At 35.1% G+C, this 22288-nt stretch overlaps 2 protein-coding genes across 3 annotated transcripts in view; one reads left to right on the top strand and one right to left on the bottom strand.

The window, feature by feature from the left end:
- Positions 1-22288, bottom strand: part of LOC134744704 (ubiquitin-like FUBI-ribosomal protein eS30 fusion protein) — a 105603-nt gene that overhangs the window by 36260 nt on the left and 47055 nt on the right. The gene's annotated exons all lie outside the window — the stretch shown is intronic.
- LOC134744569 (uncharacterized) overlaps positions 1-22288 on the top strand; it is a 53241-nt gene that overhangs the window by 913 nt on the left and 30040 nt on the right. Inside the window, exon 1 of one of the 2 annotated variants that reach the window (XM_063678413.1) lies at positions 15042-15135. The exons of the other annotated variant lie outside the window; for it this stretch is intronic. The gene's annotated coding sequence lies outside the window, so the exon portion shown is untranslated. Of the gene's footprint in view, positions 1-15041; positions 15136-22288 lie in introns of those variants that run through there. 2 annotated transcript variants of the gene reach the window in all.

Genomic DNA, 22288 nt, shown 5'->3' with positions numbered 1-22288 from the left:
TCAAGATTTCAAAAGGAGGAGGTTATCAATTCGGTTGCATGTTTTTTTTTTTTTTTTATGTTTGTTACTCCATAACTCCGTCATTTCTGGACCGATTTTGAAAATTCTTTTTTTGATTGTAAGTATATACATACAGGTTGGTCCCGTTTTGGTCAAAACGCAGTTCTGATGATGGGATCCATGAGGAATCGAGGGAACTCCTCAAATGTTAAAGGCATACATATAGTGATTTTAGTATTTTCATCAACAATTTCAACAAATCAAGCATTTACATTTAAAAAAGTGACATTTGATGAAGTGGAACTGCTGATGATGATCAGAACGGAACTCTTCAATGACGCATAGTTCACGTTTGGCGATTTGTCCTCTTCGTTATGATTGGTAAGCAAGTTAGGTTTTCAAGACACATTTTTGTCAAGCTCGAGTTCTGATGATGGGATCCATGAGGAATCGAGGGAACTCCGTGAATGTAAAAGGCATACATATAGTGATTTTTGTATTTTCATCAACAAATCCAGCTTTTACATAAAAAAGTGACATTTGATGAAGTGGAACTGCTGATGATGATCAGAAATATCAGAATGGAACTCTTTAACGACGCATAGTTCACGTTTGGCGATTTATTCTCTTCGTTATTGACCCAGACCCAAACTTGGACCTGGACTTTTTTTTGAACTGCGATCCTCACAGAACCGAACTGCTATCAGAAAAGTGGGTTAGGTTAGGTTAGAACTGTGACCCTTACAGAAACGAAATGCTATCAGAACATTGGGTTAGGTTAGGTTAGAACTATGACCCTTACAGAAACGAAATGCAACTAGAAACGTGGGTGGTTTTACCTCTTTTTAGTTAGGCAAAAGATGCTGTCTTTTTCATTTCATTGTCTGGAGTGCACCATCAACAATAAGTAACCTTTCAACGGCATCCCCCATTGAAGTCGGTTTTTTTTTTCTTAAAAATTATTTAGTATTTGTTGTTATAGCGGCAACAGAAATACATCATCTGTGAAAATTTCAACTATCACCGTTCATGAGACACGGACATGACAGACGGACAGACAGACAGCGGAGTCTTAGTAATAGGGTCCCGTCTTTCCCCTTTGGGTACGGAAACCTAAAAAGATACTATATCTATTAATTATAGTATCTGTGTTATAATATCTGTCTGTCTGTCCGTCTGTCTGTCACCAGGCTGTATCTCATGAACAGAAATACATCATCTGTGAAATGTTCAACTGTCTAGCTATCACGGTTCATGAGATACAGCCTGGTGACAGACAGACGGTCAGACAGACAGCGGAGTCTTAGTAATAGGGTCCCGTTTTTACCTTTTGGTTACGGAACCCTAAAAACAGAAGGTGCAGTTATTTTTCGAATATGCCTTGAAAGGCAAAATCTCACACTTCAAATTGTATAACTCAGTAGGTATGATATGTTTGTTTGACATGATGCCAACGGCCGCTTTCTATCACCGCACCGCTCGCCATCGGCAGGGTTTTCATCCTCACACCCTAGCACCTAAATGGTCGCGTACTGTGCGGTTTAAGAGGAATTTCCTCCCGCGTACGCTTCGGCTGTGGAATGTGCTCCCTGCCGAGGCTTTCCCGAGGGGCTACAGTATGGGGTTCTTCAAAAAAGGAGTGTACAGGTTTTTAAAGGGTCGGCAACGCGCGTGTAATATCTCCGGTGTTGCAGGCGTCCATAGGCTACGGTAACTGCTTACCATCAGGCGGGCCGTATGCTTGATTGCCACCGACGAGGTATAAAAAAAAATTGGACACTGACTTCATTAATTTGTATAATTAATTTACTAAGATAATATCAGTCTTTGGAGCATCCAAAGTATTGTTTACAAAATACATTACATACACACATAGACGTTACATTTGTGTGTATTTGTATAAAACATAATTATGAGAAATTAGGAATATTCATAAATAAGCAGTTTGAGAGAGATTACTTTTCCATTACACAACTGAAATTTAGTGTCATTTTCGTCTACGGAAAGTGAACACTACTGAAATATAATTTATTAAGTGTCATTCAAATTTTAATATATATATATATATATATTTTAATATCCAAGTTCTTTATAGGATTTCTTCTGCAACCTACTCACTCACTGAAAATACACTGTAGGGTAACAACACATTTTCGTATAACATGTTTTCGAATAAATATATTTTATTTCTTCTATCCGATTTGTCTAAACAATGCAGTGGAAGACTGATTGCAAAGATTCTGGTTGAAACATAAGTTTCGATGTGAATAGTATTTTATACAATCGTGATATAATAGAGAGCTTTTCAGTCGAGTACCGTGTTTAGGCCACGAAGCTTGCTGAGTGGCCTAATGAAGGTACGAGATTGAAAAGCTTGATTATATATTATATCACTATTGCATAGCGTTGTGTGGCAGGGCACAGTACAGCGGATGTCATTCCACTCATTCCAGATCTAGAGCAGACTCTAACTGGGGAAGGACCTCCACCTTACAGAAAACCGCAGCCAAATAACACTAGACCCTACTCATAGTGTTGTGTTCCTGCCGGTGAGTAAGGTTGTCAGAACTCAACGAGGGTGCGGGATGTTAGGGTCGGTAACACGCATGTCACCTCTGGAGTTGCAGGCGTCCATAAGCTACGGTGATCGCTTACCCTCAGGCAGGCCGTATGCTTGTTTGCCACCGACGACACACGAGACACCGAGTAACATATATATATGAATGTTACTCATGTCATGAAATAGTAGCGCGTTGGTATCTTTTCCACTGGACCGCGGCGCCACGTGATTGGTCAAATTCAGTATAGTCGACTACAGCGTTTGCTTATGAATATTATAAAGGACGCAATTACAGTTTGGTATACGAAATCTTTATTCAACTATTACAGTCGACGAGTAGAAAAACATTACGCTAAAGGCGACACTCGCAGTCTAGTGCAGCACTTGATTTACATTATTTAAAATTTATTAATCTTTTTTATCAACTCGCTTATACATATTTTTCACTCCGTTAATTATTAAACTAAAAATGTAATAAAATTATGGAAATCTATTTTAACCTATTTGTAATTCTAGTAGTCGCGTCGACACAGAATGAATAAAAGTATGTGGGCAATTCCCAGTTGCCAGTAAGCTGCCGCCAGTCACCAGTAACTTGGTGGTAACTAGTGGGAACAACCCAAGTTATATCAATATGAAACTTTTCATGTATATGTAATCCAGATGACAATATAACAATGTGGTACCATGGTTTACATGGAGTAGGTAATGTAGTGCATAATTATTTTCCATCGTATTTTCACGGAAACGTACGAACGTGTCTTGCTATTTCTGTCAATCTCGATACAGAGTACTGAAGTTGACTGAAGTAGCATGACAAATCCGAACATTTCCGACAAAATACGATGGAAACCAATTATACTGTATTGATGATTGATCAAATACTACATCTTGTATCTGATCAATCATCATCAGAGATGGTGAAGCCTGCAGTTGGATTCAAGAACTTCTCGGTAGTCTCCCTCGAGTTTGAGATCATAAATAATAAAATAAATAAAAATAAAAAATAAATAAAATAAATTAGATTATTTTTGACGAGTTCAATGCATTGGGGTGTAAAGTACAGTGGTTAATAAAAATTGTTTGATAAATGACATTCTTATGAAAAACTTTTTAACCAAAAGTTAGGTTTTTCTTCTCCGATTTGCGATGTTTATATTTCCGTTGTAAATGATACCAAATGTTATCAACAAGTTATACAATTCATATACTTATGTGTCCTTCATCATCACCATAAACGAAACATGTTAGTGAGTAATGTCGGACATAAAATTAACTGTTACATACCTACCTAGATAACTGAAGCCACAAAATGGTTATCACTGGTCATAAGCGTTATTAGGTATGTCAAGCAGAGAATATTTTTTTAACTAAATTTTCATATAGGCATAGCAATATGGTCATAAAAATGTGTATAGATCGAAAACGAAAAATTATGGAGGCCTTAAATAGTGTAGGTATAATGGTTATTTTTTGGGTTCCGTACCCAAAGGGTAAAAACGGGACCCTAATATTATTAAGACTCCTATGTCCACCTTCTTCGTCCACTCCTGATTCCTTTGTGTAACGCAAAATAGCCATAATATCTACAGCTGTGTATACTTTTTAAATCCATTCATAATATCAATAAGTAAGTAAGATAAGGTCATTTGCCTGTTCCTGGGTACAGAAGCCAGGATTTTGGTCAAAGCTTAAACAAATAGACGCGACGAGAAGCGTCGCTTATCGAAGGCGATAACGCGTTTTTATCTTCCGAAGCTATTTACGAGTCTGGATTCTTCGCCGGCTATCTCAAACAGATTTCATTAAGTAAACTAGAGTTTACGTGTTAACAAGTAATAGGGGATTATTTAATTATATTTCGAATTGACCAGTGATGAAAGGTATATTGTTAAATAGTATTATTAAATGTTTTCATTTAAATATTTCTTGATATGGTATATAAATACATACCACTACTCGTTGGTGGTTGGTTGGTGGTGGTACTCGTTGTAAGAGCCAAATACATACTTACATCAATTACATTTAGTTACGTAGTTGGACGACTTGCAAGTGAATCATATCATAGGATACTGAAATCCTAAATATACCTAAGTTTAGTTTTTATTTTGGCAATTAAAATGCAGAGGAGACTACTCGGTTAATTTAAAAAGTAGCGAAATGTTATCGGTTAACTATTAGATAAGTAATTTATTCGAAATGCAGATTTGCAGATCATAGAAAGTTGAAGTAAAAATCCATTTAAAAAAATCACGTATTTCTATTTAGGTAGGTATATTGCTTACTTTTAGCAATTGGAACTCTAGTTCTAGGTCTACCTAGGCATACTAGCTAACAAATCCGAGGAAAAATGCAGCTGGAAAAATTCTAGGTCAAGTAACGTGGTTAAAACCTGAAAGAAGTTTACTCGTGCTTTCCCCGCGAATGTCAAAAGGTCGTTAAACTCAAGAATTCAAGTTCGTAACGTAACCCTAGTCTGCGATTTATAATGAGTAGGTATAATGACTCTTGTTATATAATAACATAGAGTAACTTATACTAGAGCGGTACTGTCATAGTAAATTTTGTAACCCCAGTAAATTCACTGCCATCTGTCGACACACTTTAAAACTAAAATAAGAAACAATTTAGTAAACGTGTTTTTCGGAACAACGGCCAGTCTGAAATGAGAACTAAATAATATATAAAAGTAGCTATAAACAAGACTTAAAGCTCTAAAATACTAAAAACTTTAAACAAATATAAAACCCTGTGGAATGGTAAAGAAGATGCTAGAGCAGCATTTCCTCGCAAATCAACTATTTTAATTTCATGGTTAATAGTTTGAATCAACCTCCAATAATAATTTAGAATGTAAGTACTTAATACTTTGTCACAGTTGTTAATATGAAATTATTGAATGTTAGGTGTACCTAGGTGACCGTCATCGTAAGCAAGGAATCTACATAATTCTGTCGGAAATCGAATTAGACATTTTCGAGCAATATAACCTAGGTGTCTGAAATGCGTATTGCGTATTTATAGTCGTAGCCCGTAAAAGTGGATTGCGATATGGCGCTATTTTGCCTCAAAATCATCATCTACTCTAATTCCCTATATTTTCAAAGCCTAATTCGCGATTTTTCTACTGCTTAGTACATGGACTGCGAAGTTAATACATAATTTGTGGTATTTTCTATAAAAAGGGACCTCATTGGTCGATGGCGCTTACGTACTTATTAACGATGCTCCGATATAAATACAATGCCGCGCAACGCTGTGCGGCGTAAGCGCTATCGACAATAAGGTCCCTTTTCATAGAAAATGCCCCATTTAACTTGAAACTCAATCATTCGTACAATAGAGACCATAAAGTAAATTCATCGTAAAAAGCAAGAAAAACATCGTAAAAGTATTGTCATGAATAGGCTCTTTGTGCGAGTAATATAACTCGGAGGAAATGTATTTTTACCATTTAGAATTACAATTAAATAGAATTCCCACGCCGGCGTTGACCACAATGCTGTATACCTTTTAATTTAAATTTAAGGTTATACCTTTGGCTTAGGAAATCGCAGCCGCAAATATTGTTTAGGTATAACGCATGTGGGTTAAAAACCACCACTGGATAACTGTGAGTACTGTTTAAATAAGATGATGTTAGTTTTTTTGATAAAGAAAATGCATATATAAATTATTAGTCGAGTAAAAATAAAACATTCATAGGATCACACATTAGAAATAAAAGATTAAGGTAATTTTTTATTATTAACAATGCTAGAGTATTTAATTTAACACAAATGCGATATCCCTTTTTATACGGAACCACACAATTACGAAAAACTTTGAAAGACAGCAATTTAATTTAATTTAACCTTTATTCTAATACTCGAGGTAACGTTTTATTCAAAATGAAGTGTCAATTACAAACAATTTTGACAAATCTTCCATGTTACTTGAAATCGAAAGATATGACAGTTAGGGCCGACTCTGGTTTGCCTCAGAATTTATAAAACTACGGTTGCGTGACATGGGTGAAAAAAGTTTTCATATACTCGTACCGCCATTTGACGTTTAGTTTATCTTTTAATTAGTTTGTTTTGTTGTTTATAAACTTACTATAACACTTTCGTGTAAAATGAGTGATCCAGATATTTCGGAGACGCTAACTGTTATCCGCGACAGAGTAACGATGCTGCAAATGCTGGTCGTAACATGCGGTTCCTGAACACATCATAGGGAGCTTATAGTACCTATGTGTGAAGATATAACGCACGTAAGTCGATCAGCCCATTGATGTTTAATTTACGCGTTGCAGCCTCAATCAAGTACCAGGTTGAAAACTATGGACGTAAGCGCATCTCTTTGCTTCACTCCCGAACGAATCTCAAAAGGCTCAGATAAATCGTTTTGTATCGCCACGACGGATTTGGATGTTTTAAAGTGGCATCAACAAGCCTAAACAACTTGCTTGGCACACCCAAACACAGCATGCTGGAGAGTATAATAAGTAATAAGTAAAGCCTATTATTCAATTTTTTAGATAACTAGTGTTTTTGACTGTCTTGGTCAAAAACACTAATTATCTAAAAAAATACATACTTGGAAAATAAAAATTAACAAATCAGTTACAATTTCACATTATCGTACATTTAATTATTTTAGTTAACATGAATTTTAATGTAATTTTGTTTTTATTTAGTTATTTCTGTTTCTGTATAATCTTTACAGCTTTAAAACCTAAACGGACTGAAATATCCAAAAACCCGACCAAGTGCGAGTCGGACTCGCGCACGAAGGGTTCCGTACCATTACACAAAAACGGCAAAAAAACCCTTTTGTTGTATGAGAGCCCCACTTAAATGTTTATTTTATTCTGTTTAGTTTTTAGTATTATATTTTATTATTATATAGTATTGTAGCGGCAACAGAAATAGATCATCTGTGAAAATTTCAACTATCACCGTTCATGAGACACGGACATGACAGACGGACAGACAGACAGCGGAGTCTTAGTAATAGGGTCCCGTTTTTCCCCTTTGGGTACGGAATCCTAAAAAGATACTATATCTATTAATTAAAAGCGTAAACAGATACTACTTTACTTAATAATTAAAAGCGTAAACAGATTGGTAACTTGTTTATTATAAGACAAGACTCGTTTAAAAAAGTTGGCGTCACTATTGGCAAATAAAAATGTCACTGTTAATGAGCGACCGATGTGGCAGTAGTACCTACATACCTAGGTATATATCCGATAGAACATGTCTGGTTGAAACTCACCTTTGCCAAACGTGTAGGTAATATACGACTCCTATGCATAGCTTATACTCTTTTTTTTTGTCTGTAGGTGACAATATTATTCCCTGGATAAATAAACATTAGTGAAATGATGCTCTGATGCTTATGTGAAATCTGTACATTAACCATTTTTCGCACTAAGAGATAATGTTCCCGAGAAAAATACATTATATAGTTATTTTATGCCAAAAGAGTTTTGCACTTGAAATACCAAATCCACATCCACGTCATCGATATCGACGTTTTAAATACCAATTAGAATCGGTTCAGTAGTTTTTGGGCGACAAAGCGTTACCGCTACAGTTGAGTTATGATACATTTATAAGGATAAAATACCGGCTTTTGATTACATTTACAATCAATTTAATTTAAATGTTGTAAGTGGTTTTAATAAGATTTATATTAACGACTGATAAATAATTTAAGAACGAGTAAATGAAGAGCATTTTGACACGAAGATTATTAAGAATTTTGATGTGTCACAATAACTATATAGGTACATAGTTATTAAAGTGTGTGTAATTTTTTATATACAAAAACAATAACATAATTCAGAAACATCTTCCCTAATATAATTTCATAAAATCTTATAATAAACGGTTTAGGTTCTAAAGACCATTCACAAGTGTTGGCGCCTCTTCATTCATGTTTGTGGTATTTTTTGTTGGGAGCGTGAAGGGTTTTATTTATTAATGCCGTTCCTGGAAGGCCCACACGAAATCCCTAAAAATGTGAGAAACTGTGGGATACGCCGGATTGTTGACGTAACGTAACGTTGACGCCATTATTATGGTAAGCGACTATATATCATAGTTGTGTGAATGGACCCGTCTCGAATGAATTTTACGTTTCAAAAATAATGGACGACACATGATATATCAGAGACGTTTACAATGTTTAAATATTTTGGACTGTTCCATAAGATCGCAACGTAAAAAATACGTTCGTCATACTGGATTTTTACTGTGTTTTGATCACAAAGCCTTTTGTGACCGACGCTTATAAAAAAAATCTAAATGGGATTTAAAAATCTTATCATTCTGGTAGCAGGATTTGGCAGTCTTTTTGTAACAAGGCTAAAGGAGTTACAATCTTGTATTCTCAATGCTTCAACAGAGCGGATCAAAACAGACTGCAATGCAAATACAAACAGAACTTATATATCTCAGACAAAATGTTTTGTGAATGCTGATATTATTCAAAATTACTCGTCACATGACCATACTCAAAGAAAATGACGGGTTATGCGTGGCTTTTGTATCCTATGCAAATTTCTATAACAAATATCCATACTAGTATCTTGGGTTTGTCAACTCCTTAAATCCTGTGAAGATCAAACAACGAATTAGTAGTGATGATGGCAAAGTGCTGTTTCTGCTAATCAAATGGCATATTTATTTTGTACGTTTAGGGGCAAGGCTGCCAAAATCAAGTTTCAGTATATATGTATACTTATGTAAATGTACTAAATATATTAGACATACAAATAAAGACGTAGTTAATGTTTCAATTACTGTTTTTTGCACGCTTTAAAACGTACTACTTACTCACATAATATTTTTGTCTTGTGATTTTCTTTCGATGATGTAGGTATTAGTGTAATATGAGACGAAATAGCGTAATATGTATTATGTTCACATTTTGGCTCTACAAACTGCTTAAAACGCTATTGTTTCCGCACCTGTTTAATTGTTGTTTCTCATTGACATTGTAAGTAAGTGCCGCAAAGTGGAAATTTCCAACGTTGTCTGAAGACAATATTTTGTCTATGACTATAATTTATCCTCCTAAGACCCCGCGTACAAATTTTTGTTCATATTCCACAATCTATTTTAAACTTTTGTTGAGTAATTAAAGGTTCCAAATTCAAAAACAAAACAAATGCTTCTGGGTCTCAGGAGGTTAAAACCATATTAGTATATTTACAATATTTACGTACTATTTAAGTGTTTTATGATTGTTATAATTTTGGATATTTTTAAATGAAATAAATATTATCTTATCTTAATAAAAGCACCTTAGCAAACTATTAACCAGAAAAATGCTTTCTCTTAATAAAATTTCATGGATTCTCTAAAGTTTTGGTATCAATAATGACATTAATTTTATCACTTTAAATTAATAAGAACCTAATTATCACTTGTGAACATAGATGTGAAACTTGATCCTTCGAGCTTTAAAATTTATTAGGTAATTTAATTCACGTCTTCCTCGTTATTCTCACATAGGGATAGTGTGTCACTATCAACAAATACCTTCACAATTTTGTCTCTTTTTTGGATTGCGCTCCAGTTCTCCGACTTAAACTAACATTAAACCACTATGCAAGTATGCATATGAAAGTATGGTTCATGCGAAAATTAAATAATTATTTATACTCGTATGTATATAAACAAGATAAGTCGCCGATGCACGTGAGATCTTACGTACAACTTGTACCTTGTACAAGTCATGGAAAGTCGCTGCGACCACATTCCGCGCAAAACGATCTGATTAATTTATGTTTTGTATCAAGGTTGTCGCGACTGGACTGTATACATAGCTTCCTCGTTTCGGAACTTTTTTGCTGAAATAAACATCTAGATTAGCAAAACAAAAAAAAAATATTACATAGGTACGTTATATATATTTGTTATGCGTGTATCTGTTGCTCTTTTGACATGAAATCATTAATTAAATATATGAATTATATTAAGAAATAAATGGTAAATTTTTGACATTCTAATTATTATTCTAGTCTATATTATTTTGAATCTGACATATTAATTATTATTATTATATTCATTATTTAAATTTATTGAATTTTGATTTTATTGTTGAAAGTTTTGTTTTTATTTTTAATGTATTTACTAACACATAGCTATAACGATGGTACTAACAATATTGTATGGAATTTTGAATGTTCTGAAATAAAGATATTTTTTTAAAATATATATATTAATATACAACAAACTGTGGCAAAATTTATTCAATAATGTTAATATCCAGAGAGGAAAATGAGGACTACGTTTGTATGGAAAGTCGATTTCGCGCGGGTCCTCCTCCACTTTCGTCTTAAATGTCATAAACTACATAATATGTATGTATGTATACAAATATATAAATATAAAAACTGAAATACAAAACAAACTGAGCGAAAGCATTATATTTATAACGTGACAGATGCGTTATGCGCTGGTCTATCACGTAAGTACCTAAGTTCTATACAATCCTCCATGTCTCGCTAGATTTTTTTAAATCTTGTGCAATAAATGAATCAAGTTGCTTAGTATACCTACAAAATGGTTTATTAAGTTGAATTGAGTAAGCGTAGTCACGCAAAATATACATTTGTGAAGAAAAAACTTATACCCGATGCTAATTAAGTTTAACAAATAAAATATAGTTACTCTCAGCTCAAATAGTGTCAAACGATCGTATTTGACGCTTTTAATCTTCATTAAACCAAGCAGTAACACAGGATTAATTTAAACTGAAACTACTTGACTTTACAACCGAACTGCGGGCATGTGCAGATTGCTTATGTAACGATTCTAGTCATAGAATTATTTTAGTTAAACTGTATAGTGACATAGTTACCACACTGTCAGAGGCAGCGCGTAGGGCGAGTAAACCAGCTTATGGTAAGCGAAGGGCTCGTATAGCAGGGTGGAATAAGTACGTGGCTGTTGCTCACAAAAATGCGAGGCTTAAATTCTTGGTATGGGTATCAGAAAACAAACCCCGTCAAGGTACAGTGTATGACGAGATGTGTGAAAGCAGGAGGGTTTTTAAATCCAAGCTGAGGTGGTGCCAGGATAGACAAGAACAAATAAAAAGCGATATCCTGGCTTCAAGCCGGGCAGCGAAAGATTTTAAAGCCTTCTGGAAAAACACGAACAAGTCTAACCCTCGAGCGTGGGAGGCACGACTGAAAAGAAAACAATAGCGAACAACTTTAGGCGCATTTTTAATGTCAATCCTCGTCTACAAATAAATACAGCCGAGGTGGGCAATGTGGAGACCGTCATGGGCGATAGTACCATAAAGTTTACAGCTAAGGACGTGGAGTTAGTTGTGAAACAGATGGTCAGGGGTAAATCGCCAGGCCATGACGGTCTCAGCATTGAACATCTCAAATATGCCGGAGTACATATGCCGCGCATTCTTGCTATGTAACATTTTGCCTAAGACACGCTTATTACCTACCCGAGCAACTTACAAGAACAATAGTAGTTCCACTGGTGAAAAATAAAACGGGTGACTTGTCAGATCCAGGGAACTATAGACCAATCTCACGTGCAACAGTAGTGGCGAAAGTGCTTGACAGTTTGCTTAATGCACAACTTTGTAAGCATATAGAGTTGCACGACGCTCAATTCGGGTTTAGGCCAGGTCTGTCAACTGAAAGCGCTATATTGTGCCTTAAGCAAGCTGTCAGGTACTATGGGGACAGAAACACGCCAATGCGTGTTTTTTGGACCTATCCAAGGCGTTTGATCTGGTTGCGTACGACATGCTTTGGGGTAAATTAGAAAAAACAGGTTTGCCGAAAGAATATATTAATCTTTTAAAGTACTGGTACAGCAACCAGATCAATCGGGTGAGATGGGCAGGATTAGACTCTGATGAGTATAGGCTTCAGTGTGGTGTGAGGCAGGGGGGGGATTTCCTCACCTGTCCTCTTTAACTTATATGTGAACGATTTAATCGGGGAGCTCAGCAGCATGCGTATAGGTTGTCATATTGGTCAGGCTTGCTTCAACAATATAAGTTACGCCGATGATATGGTGCTGCTGGGCCCCTCGGTTGACTCGATCAGGAAACTACTTGCGAGGTGCGAGGCATACGCTGACCGGCATGGTCTTAGGTACAATGCAGGAAAAAGTGAGGTCATGGTATTCAAGACACGAAAGTATAACCCGACCACTGTGCCTAGAATCGTGCTGGGAGGCGTACCCCTTAATGTGGTAAACAAATTTAAATATCTGGGTCATGTAATTAATAATGAACTAAGAGATGATTTAGACATAGAGAGAGAAAGGAGGGCAATGTCTATAAGAGGCAACATGCTTGCCCGCAGATTCGCACGGTGTAATAAGCAAGTAAAGCTGACGCTATTTAGAGTGTATTGTCAGACGTTTTACACGTGAGGTCTGTGGGCAAGTTTTACACAAAGGGCCTACAACACGTTGCGAGTCCAGTACAATAATGTCCTTAGGGTGCTGTTAAGGCTGCCGAGGCACTGTAGTGCGTCAGGCATGTTCGCCGAGGCGCGAACGGACGACTTCTATGCCATTAGACGGAAGAGAGTGGCCTCATTACTCCGACGACGTTTGCGCGGCAGCACTGACAGCATGCTAAGGGCGTTAGCCGAGCGCCTTGACTGCCCGCTCATTAGGTACTGGACAGACGTAGTCATTGGTAGGTCTAAGTAGATATAGGTTACTAACATAGTATTAAGGCTAAAATGTTACTAACAAAATATGGATCGCTTTTGATCTGAAATAAATAATTTTTATTTTATTTTATTTAAAAGTTAAAACTATGAGGCAAGTTGTAAAACTCACTGTAGCATTTTATGCCTTTAAACGCGGTAAAAATTAACCTGTTGCCATCTGCGGACGAGGCTAATTTGAATTTGTATTGTTATTATAAAATGGAATTCACGTAGGTAGCAGAAGCGTAAGCCATTAAAAAAAAGCCATTAAGAAGCAAGAGCAACTGTTGACTTCAACAGTTGAAGTTACTTCCCTTGTTAAAAAAAACGAAATAGGACATAGTAAGGACCATAAACTAGCTAGTGTCCGACCGTAGATTCAGTTTCGGCCAGTTTCGGACAAAAAATCATGTTTCGGCCGTAGTTTCGGTTTCGGCCAAAAAACGGCCGAACCCTTCGGCCGGGCCGAATCTTACGAAATGGTACTAAACTATGTGACAGACCATAAATTGGGGAACAAATAGGACAACAATATTAATATACTGATTTATGTACACAGAAATTAATTGGTTTATTAGAAAACAAAATTCCCGTAATGAGGGCGCCACTGGACGGTCGACGCAATCTTAATATGTGTATCCCATTAAAAAACATTACATGTAAAAAGATGCAAGTCTCGCAACGCAGTTCTTCTACTACAAAAAAGTTTTGATATGTAATGTGAAACCAAGTCGGTTATTTTTGTCAGTGACAGGGGGTGTTAAAACCGGTACAATATTAGATACCTTTATTTTTTTAATACATATAATGACTGCATTCGCACGGCTACATAGCGATATAAGGATAATTCGTCAACTATTTAACAAATTGAACATAGCGCTAGCCCTAATGACATGCAGTTTAAGCAATACACATACGAGTACAATCAAAGCATTGTGTGCGATTGCCAAGTCATTATACGTATTAAAAAAATAAAGGTATCTAATATTGTTCCGGTTTTAACACCCCCTGGCACTGACTAAAATAACTGACTTGGTTTCACATTCATCTCAAAACATAATAGTTATAGTTGGTCAAACCAATTTGTCAGTCAGTAACAACCAGGAAAATTATACTCATCCCTTTCTTTTGGGTGCTAGTACTAGTGTAAGACAAAGATAATATGATTCTCCCTGTCTATGTTTGAAATGAGACAGTCCTTTGACAAACTATATATTTTCATAAATTATAAGCCTCTTTATGTTAAGTGATCTATAAGTGGACTTTTTAAAAAACTTTTAGTGTGTCCTATGTACTTTTAGAATAAAACCCAATAAAAACATTACACTCTCTTTTTTGGGCAGTCGTGTAAAAAAGCTTGTCATTATACATACACCATGTGTTCACGTACCTAATTAGTCATTAGTCATTGAAATGCTCATGGAATAATACTCTTAACGTTCTTTAATTATTTTTAAAGTAAAAAATTGTATCATCATTAGATCGTTATTGTACCTACGCTCCCCACAGGCGCATGGGGGGAAATATGACTCATGCATATAGATATTAATTTGTATATGTTATGAGTGAAAGCGATCCCCAACGACACTGTTATGTGCTCAACTGGAACAACGTATAAGAAGATTTGTTTTTAATTTCATCTTCTTGTCCATATATAATTGCGTAACAATTTGAAATACAAAAACAAATAGAATCCTTTGCTAACCAGCTCAACCAGTGTCGATTACCATAAACATTAACATTCGACATGGGCTATAAACATAACCGTGCCTCCGCGAAGATCAGTCGTTATCTAGCTTCCTTGGTGCTACGTATTATTCAAGTCATCTTTCAATTTGTTGTTGTTCAGCTATTTTGCAGCATTTTGAAGGAACTGGTGAGAAAGCTCATTACTTATCTCTGAACCGACTGACTGACCGAAAGACGCTAAAAGCGGGTCCAAACCGCCTCATCGAGTATAATCACTAGCTGGAGGTTTTTATCACCTACTTTATTAAGTAGGTACTTAATTGTCTTTTAGTCTGGCAATAAATGTTATTCAACATGCAGTATTTGTAGGACGAACATATTTATTTGTGAGGTTTATCTTCGCAAATGATACGGTAATTTAACATTTTAGATTATAGACTCATGTCATCGGATTAATGTCTGCATTAATTTGCATTACTTCGCAAATTTGAAATGTGTAGAATTGATTTTAGTTTTCTAAAGGTAAATATTGTTACCAGGGGCGAAAGTTTGTAAGAACTAGGTACCTATAGCCTATGATATGCCTATATAGCGGGCCGTGACGCGACTTGCAACTTGCAAGCATAAGGTCCGCGAGCGCAAATGACGTGCGCGTCTGTGTGCGTGCACCACACACACGGGGATATGGCGGCGCCGCCCCCGTCAGCGCGACGGCGATAATCACTTTGAAATCTCAAAATTGAGAATTCACTGAGCTCCTGTTGGCTCTTAATTTAACGCTGAAAGATATTTCGCTGTCTATAAGAAAGTACAAAATAAGTTTGCACTGTAAAATTTGATCCTTTGATAAAGCGGACAAGTGCGAGTCGGACTCGCCTTCCGAGGGTTCCGTCCTATTTAGTATTTGTTATTATAGCGGCAACAGAAATACATCATCTGTGAAAATTTCAACTGTCTAGCTATCACGGTTCATGAGATACAGCCTGGTGACAGACAGACCGACAGAGGAGTCATAGTAATAGGGTCCCGTTATTACCCTTTGGGTACGGAACCCTAAAAAGTAACTAGCTTTCATCATAAGGGTAAAGAGGTGTTATCAATAATTGTTATTTTGCAGTGGCGCCAGATAACTTGCTCCCGAGTTTATCTGCTATCACAGAATGTAAACAATCCCACGCAAATACTTAAGAAGGCCATTTCGTAAGACAGAACTGATTATTTGTGCATAAACAATTCCACAGCATAGTGTATTTTTTTATTCATACTCTATAAAAGAGTAGCGGAGCTGCAGGGCTCCTAACCCTAAGTTTTGCCTTATTAATACGTTAGTTATGAAAATATATATTAGGTATTTCCAAATAATAGTACCTAGGAGACTTTAAGCCAATTTTGCGGTCGTACGATAGTTTAAATTCGATTAATAGTAGAAGACTGCCGAAAAGAACCTATAAAAAAAGTGCTAATTGGCAGTTTTGCCAGGGCTCATAAGGGGTCATAAGTTAAGTTACATTTAATGAAAAGTCACATCTTTGTCCTTTCTTTATAAAATAAAAAGAAAACTGGCCAAGAGCGGCCATCATAGTTCATGCACAATTGCACATTGTCGCAAATGTCAGACGAGGGCCAAAAGTCACGAAAAATGTGACTTTTGTGAGTTTTGTGACCATCTGGCAACATTGCTAATCGGACTCCCGGACGGAACGTTTTCACACGATATTTTATAACGTTTTGTTTTTTCATGTGTATCCGCTTATTTATTTAATTATTCTTTGTTGTTAGTATTTTTATTTTATAATCAGATAATCACACAACACAAAAAGATTAACAAAAAACTTCATCACGTTGAATCGTTTAAAAATTATGGATCTTTGTCATCATTTTTAAACCCTCGTATACCTACTCGTAATATACGCGTACCTACTTATCCTTCGGGTTCAATGAACAACAGTTCCTAAAAGGTTCCCCCTAAAAGTCATATTGTAGCTGTGCTTCCACCTGCAGAGTCCAATAAAACATCATATCATATCAAATAGAATGGGCAATAGCAATTCACCTAAATTATACAGTGCCTTTTTATCAGCACTATCTATTCTGCTGCACAATCCGTAGTGGATTGCGGGCTTTTAACTAAAACCTGCGGCAAAGCGTAATGACAATCACGATAATATTTATTTTATTTTATTTTTATTTTATTTTATTCATTTTAGGGATAACAAACAACTATACAATATAATGTTACATTTAGTAGTATACTTAAAATTGACATATGCATAGCCAACGACATTATCCACAAATTACAATAAAATTATGTAATGGTTGGCACAAAGAAGGGAGTTAATTATTCGAATTAGGTATGCTTAGGTATTTAAACAGGGAGAAATTATATGCTAAGTTAATTACGTCATGCCTTGTATAATAAATAGGTATTGAAGAGAGGTGGAATATTTGCTAAGATAAGTATGTGCAAAAAACGTGGAAACTCGTGGAAAATTATTGTCAATTTCAGATGCGGATACAAAGCTTTAACTTAAACTATATAGTTATAGTTTAATAATTATTTTTTGTACCAAGCAGATACATGCAAGCGACAATACACGGATATCAAATTCGCACGGGTCTAGTAAGCTTTTTCATGTCAGTTGGTTAGAGGGATCGGACCGTGATCGGACCGGTGCTCCAAAGGTCGAGAATACGAATCTTGCCACAAGCGGTGAATTTCTTAAATGTTTCCTTTAATTTAAATTTCTAATTTATGCAGGTAAAGTTCTAAGCTGTTAATTTTTATTTATTATTCCATCTAAAATAAACAATAAAATTGTAGTTGCAGTTAGTTTAGTTGTATATTATAAATATAATTGTTGATGTATTATTTTTCTTTATTTTTGCTTGTATGTAAATTCATTGTTGACGTGTAAAAGTGCCCTTGTGGCCTATTTGCTGAATAAATGTTGAAATTTGAAGTTTGAAGCTTATTGTATTAATATGGTAATTTAATATTTTGTTGATGTTAAGTAGTATAAAAAAACCCAAAAAGAGTTAACACATCGATCGTTTATCATTCACATAACATATTATGTTACATTATTATGACTATACGTATAGTTGTTCCTTACATTATGCTGGCATAGCATATGGCGCTAGCTGACATGGTGGTCAAATGACGTACGCCCCATTGTTCATGTTTTCAATGTATGCAAATTACAATTATTTAAAGTAGGTACAAGCTGTACCTATAACTTATTTCCGTACCGTTAAAATAAAAATAAAAATAAAAGGGAATTGGGGAAGACGCCTTGTGTTAAAATGTTACTTTGCGATTGAATCATTAGTCAATTTCCAATCGATTTAAAAGATAAAGTGAGAATTGAGATCGTACTATGCGCTAAATATACTCAGACGAATGATATTACATGCTACGTATATTGAGTAAAATATGCGACATAGCCGGTTTATATTCTGTAAACGATTAATGATCCCGGAAACTAAAGACAGTATTAATTAGATATATTATAGGTATGCTGCTTCTTATGCTGCATTGGTTCTTAAGTAACTACTTAGTTAAACTAGTCTAAAAGTAAACCTACTTTTAAGTATTGGTTTTATTATAAATTATTTGCGAACTTCTAAACAACTTCTTAATTATATAAGAAAACCGTATTATTAGAAATACGAGAGCATAAACCAAGTTCAAGTTATACTTAAGTACTTGCAAGTCCCCGCTCAGCCTTGCTTCTTAGAGGTTACAAGTTACAACGTTATCCCTTATCAGTGCAGTGCGGGTCGCACGGTCGTCGGTCCACATTACACTTGTTCAATAGACCTTCTTATCAGTACTAACTAAAATTAAGTGGATTTTTCCACTTAAACTTGTTTGTAAGATATGAATAGATATAAAGTAGATATAATTATTAGAATGGTATTAATAATTTTGCACTATGTCACATCAATTCAAATAGGTATTAGTTTGCTCTGGTTAATGTAGATAATTATTTAAATGATTGCATAAAAATAAGGAACAACAGTGTATGTTGAGATTGAGAAGCATCCAGATTGTTAAGAAGCAAAAGTCGTGATAAAATATTATCGTAGAGAACGCACATTGTTAATTATGAACACTTGAACAGTTATTAAGTACAATGATTGCGTACGTTGGCGCAAATGCGCAGAAAAAAATTCTTAGGAATCCAAATTGTGCATAATTAAGACCCAACAGGAGCTCAGCGAATTCTCAATTTTGAGATTTCAAACTGATTATCTCCGTCGCGCTGACGGGGGCGGCGCCGCCATATCCCCGTGTGTGTGGTGCACGCACACAGACGCGCATGTCATTTGCGCTCACGGACCTTATGCCTGCAAGTCGCGTCGCGGTCGCGGCCCGCTATATAGGCATATCATAGGCTATAGCTAGTTCTTACAAACTTTTTCCGTTAGCTTAGCTCGCTACCACCACTGAGCGTTTGCTTATTTCCTGTTATTGTGATTTAACTTCTTGATTTTAGGTAGCTGAATTCAATATCCTTCTACAACCTGCAATCCAAATAACATTTTGACTTTTACAGGAGAGTAAAAAAACAATCATTTCTTTTCTCGTTTCCGTGCGAAAAGTATCAACTTTCGACACGCTGTGCTATTAGTACCTACATTGTGCAACGAGGGGGGGTAAGTGAGATTTTGTAAAGGAGGAGTTTACAATATTCTTACCCCCGGAGTTACACACAATGGTTTTCGTTACACTTGTGATGAAAAACTAAATTTTCAGGGAAATAATTATAAAATACGGTGACATTTCAAATATTCGTCCGCCATATTGTCATTTCTTGACAGGTTAGGCATCTAAGGCACAGACCTTCGGCATTCAGCCACGATTGAAAATTTTGTGTAAAAATATTTTAAACGGCTATTAAATTAATCCAATTAATTATTATAAACAAAAGTACTAAATTATAATTGTCAGTATTTTAGAAGTAAAACTCCCTTACACACCCTTATACTTTAAACAAAGTATTTTACTTATAACTTACTTGGTTCGTACTTCGTATGAATTAGTGACATCTCTAATTAAAAAAAGAAAGCTATAACTCCCGCGGGAACAATATAGGCCTTTAGTTTTCCCTTCAGTACACCTGCATGAAATAAGATCTTTTCGAGCAAGTGTGATGAAAAACAAATTTGTCGCTCTCCGGCTTCGATGATTAGAAAAAAAGAAAGGCTCAGGTTAGATAAAATTATCATAACAAAGAAACAATTGTGACATGAGATATTTCTTACGTTGATGTAATTATACAGTTTTATTAATGGTCCGTTTTTTATTTATGAGTCAGATTTTGATTAAAATTGGTATGTTTGAAGAGCTCCTAATCCTGGTCGGAATGAATAAGAAACCCCAATTTGGGACAATAGTCTAGTCTACAAAACGTTCAAGGTGGTTAAAAATATAGTGTAAGCTGTTCGCATTAAAAAACCGCAAATCGATGTACACGTTAGCCGTTTGGTACACGTATACTAGAGGCCAAAATAAAATTATCGACCCGCAGTTCCTAAAAAAAAATCCCTTGGGAGGGGAGTGCTGAATCTTTTTTTTTTGTATAAAAAAACTTTTTTTTTGTATAAAAAAACTTTTTTTTTAAACCTATCGTAATCTTCTTTTATCTATCATACGAAAGGGCTTTTTGAAGCGATTCTGAAAATATACCACATCATTACATTTTAGCCATTTTTCTTAAATTGAAACAAAAAGAATTTTCAAAACATACCAAGTTTGGGCTCCTCCAGATACGATATGGCTGTTTTTTTTTTGTACAATATACCACAAATGATACGTGATTTCCTCATATCTAACCCAAAAAAAGCAATTTTAAAAATAATTTTATTTAGTTTTTTTTTTAATACAAAGTGACACAGTTTGGTTTAAAGATCTTTATTTTCTCATAAGAATACATAATATTCACTTACACGAGAATTAATTGTTTTTTCACGCAAAATACATTTTATCGGTGAGCGCACACTTAACCTATAACAAATAACTTAATACTGTAGGTATTAACATATATGACTTAAACTAAAAGTATACAAATTAAACTAAATTAAACAAAAAACACATTTTTTTTTGTCGGGTATATCAATAACTTATAAACAGAACAATTAGCAATGGAATGCGAGCGTAGTTGCTACGGCCCGGACCGGCCGTTCTACTTCAATACCTATTTTACGAGACTTCTGGAACTGTACTGCAGATACGGTACATATTAATCATACAATGATACGTAATATCCATATACCCAACGGGAAATACCTCTTTAACCCTTTAACTTGACCCCAAACTTGGTATGTTTTGAAAATTCAATTTGTCTTAATTTACAAAAAAAAATGGCTATAATGTAATAATGTGGTATACTTTTAGAATCGCCTCAAAAAGCCCTTTCGTATGATACCAAACACGATAGGTTTTTGAAAAAAAAAAAATGTTGTTTTCCATACAAAAAAAAAATGTTGTAGCACACCCCTCCTAAGGGATTTATTTAGGAACTGCGGGTCAAAAATTTTGTTTTGACCTCAGTATGCGTGTGCCAAACGGCTAACCTGTACATCCATTTGCGGTTTTTCTTTGAAATTGGGCTTGTACGGCTGCCACTAATAGAGATACTAACTCCTAAAAATACGTATGATACCTCATTAGATTCGGAATGATGTCTAGAAAAATGTATTCGAAGCATTCCCACATAAAAAAAGTTCAAAAGCTATTAACAAAAAACGCAAACGTACCATTACGCAAAAAACAGCAAAAAAATCACGTTTGTTGTTTGGGAGCCCCACTTAAATATTCTTTTAAAAATTAGAAAAAAATATGGTGCATTTAAAACATATCATGGAATATACTACGGTTATGAGTTGCTAGTATGTAAAGTTATTTTTTCAACAAGTTAGGCAATTATTAAGTAACCACATTCTTCTCGAACTTTCGTCTTTGTTGTAAATAAAAAAAAAAAAAAATAATTGGCGTAAAAAGTATTTCGCCTCGTGGAGCCCTTTCATCACGTCATAAACGATTTAATAAAATTAATACTTTATTTAAAATAAATTTTAGAATAATAGTGAAAATTGTAAAATATAAAACAATATTTTAACCAAAGTATTACTAATTCTTTTTATAATCAATGAATGAATCCGTACTTAGAACTGATACTTTTCTAAATAACGAATAAATGGACTAAATTGTGTAATTAATTTTTAGTGCAAATCACCACAATTTGCTTCTAAAGAGCAAACCAGTGACCAAAAATTATATATGATTTTAATGTTTCGTTCATATATTCAGATTTGTGTATGAAAATGTGAAACTA

The sequence above is a fragment of the Cydia strobilella genome, chromosome 10 (genome assembly GCF_947568885.1).
Source record: "Cydia strobilella chromosome 10, ilCydStro3.1, whole genome shotgun sequence".
NCBI lineage: Eukaryota > Metazoa > Arthropoda > Insecta > Lepidoptera > Tortricidae > Cydia > Cydia strobilella.
The sequence above is the reverse complement of the archived record's forward strand: the minus strand, read 5'-3'. Positions and strand labels throughout refer to the sequence as shown.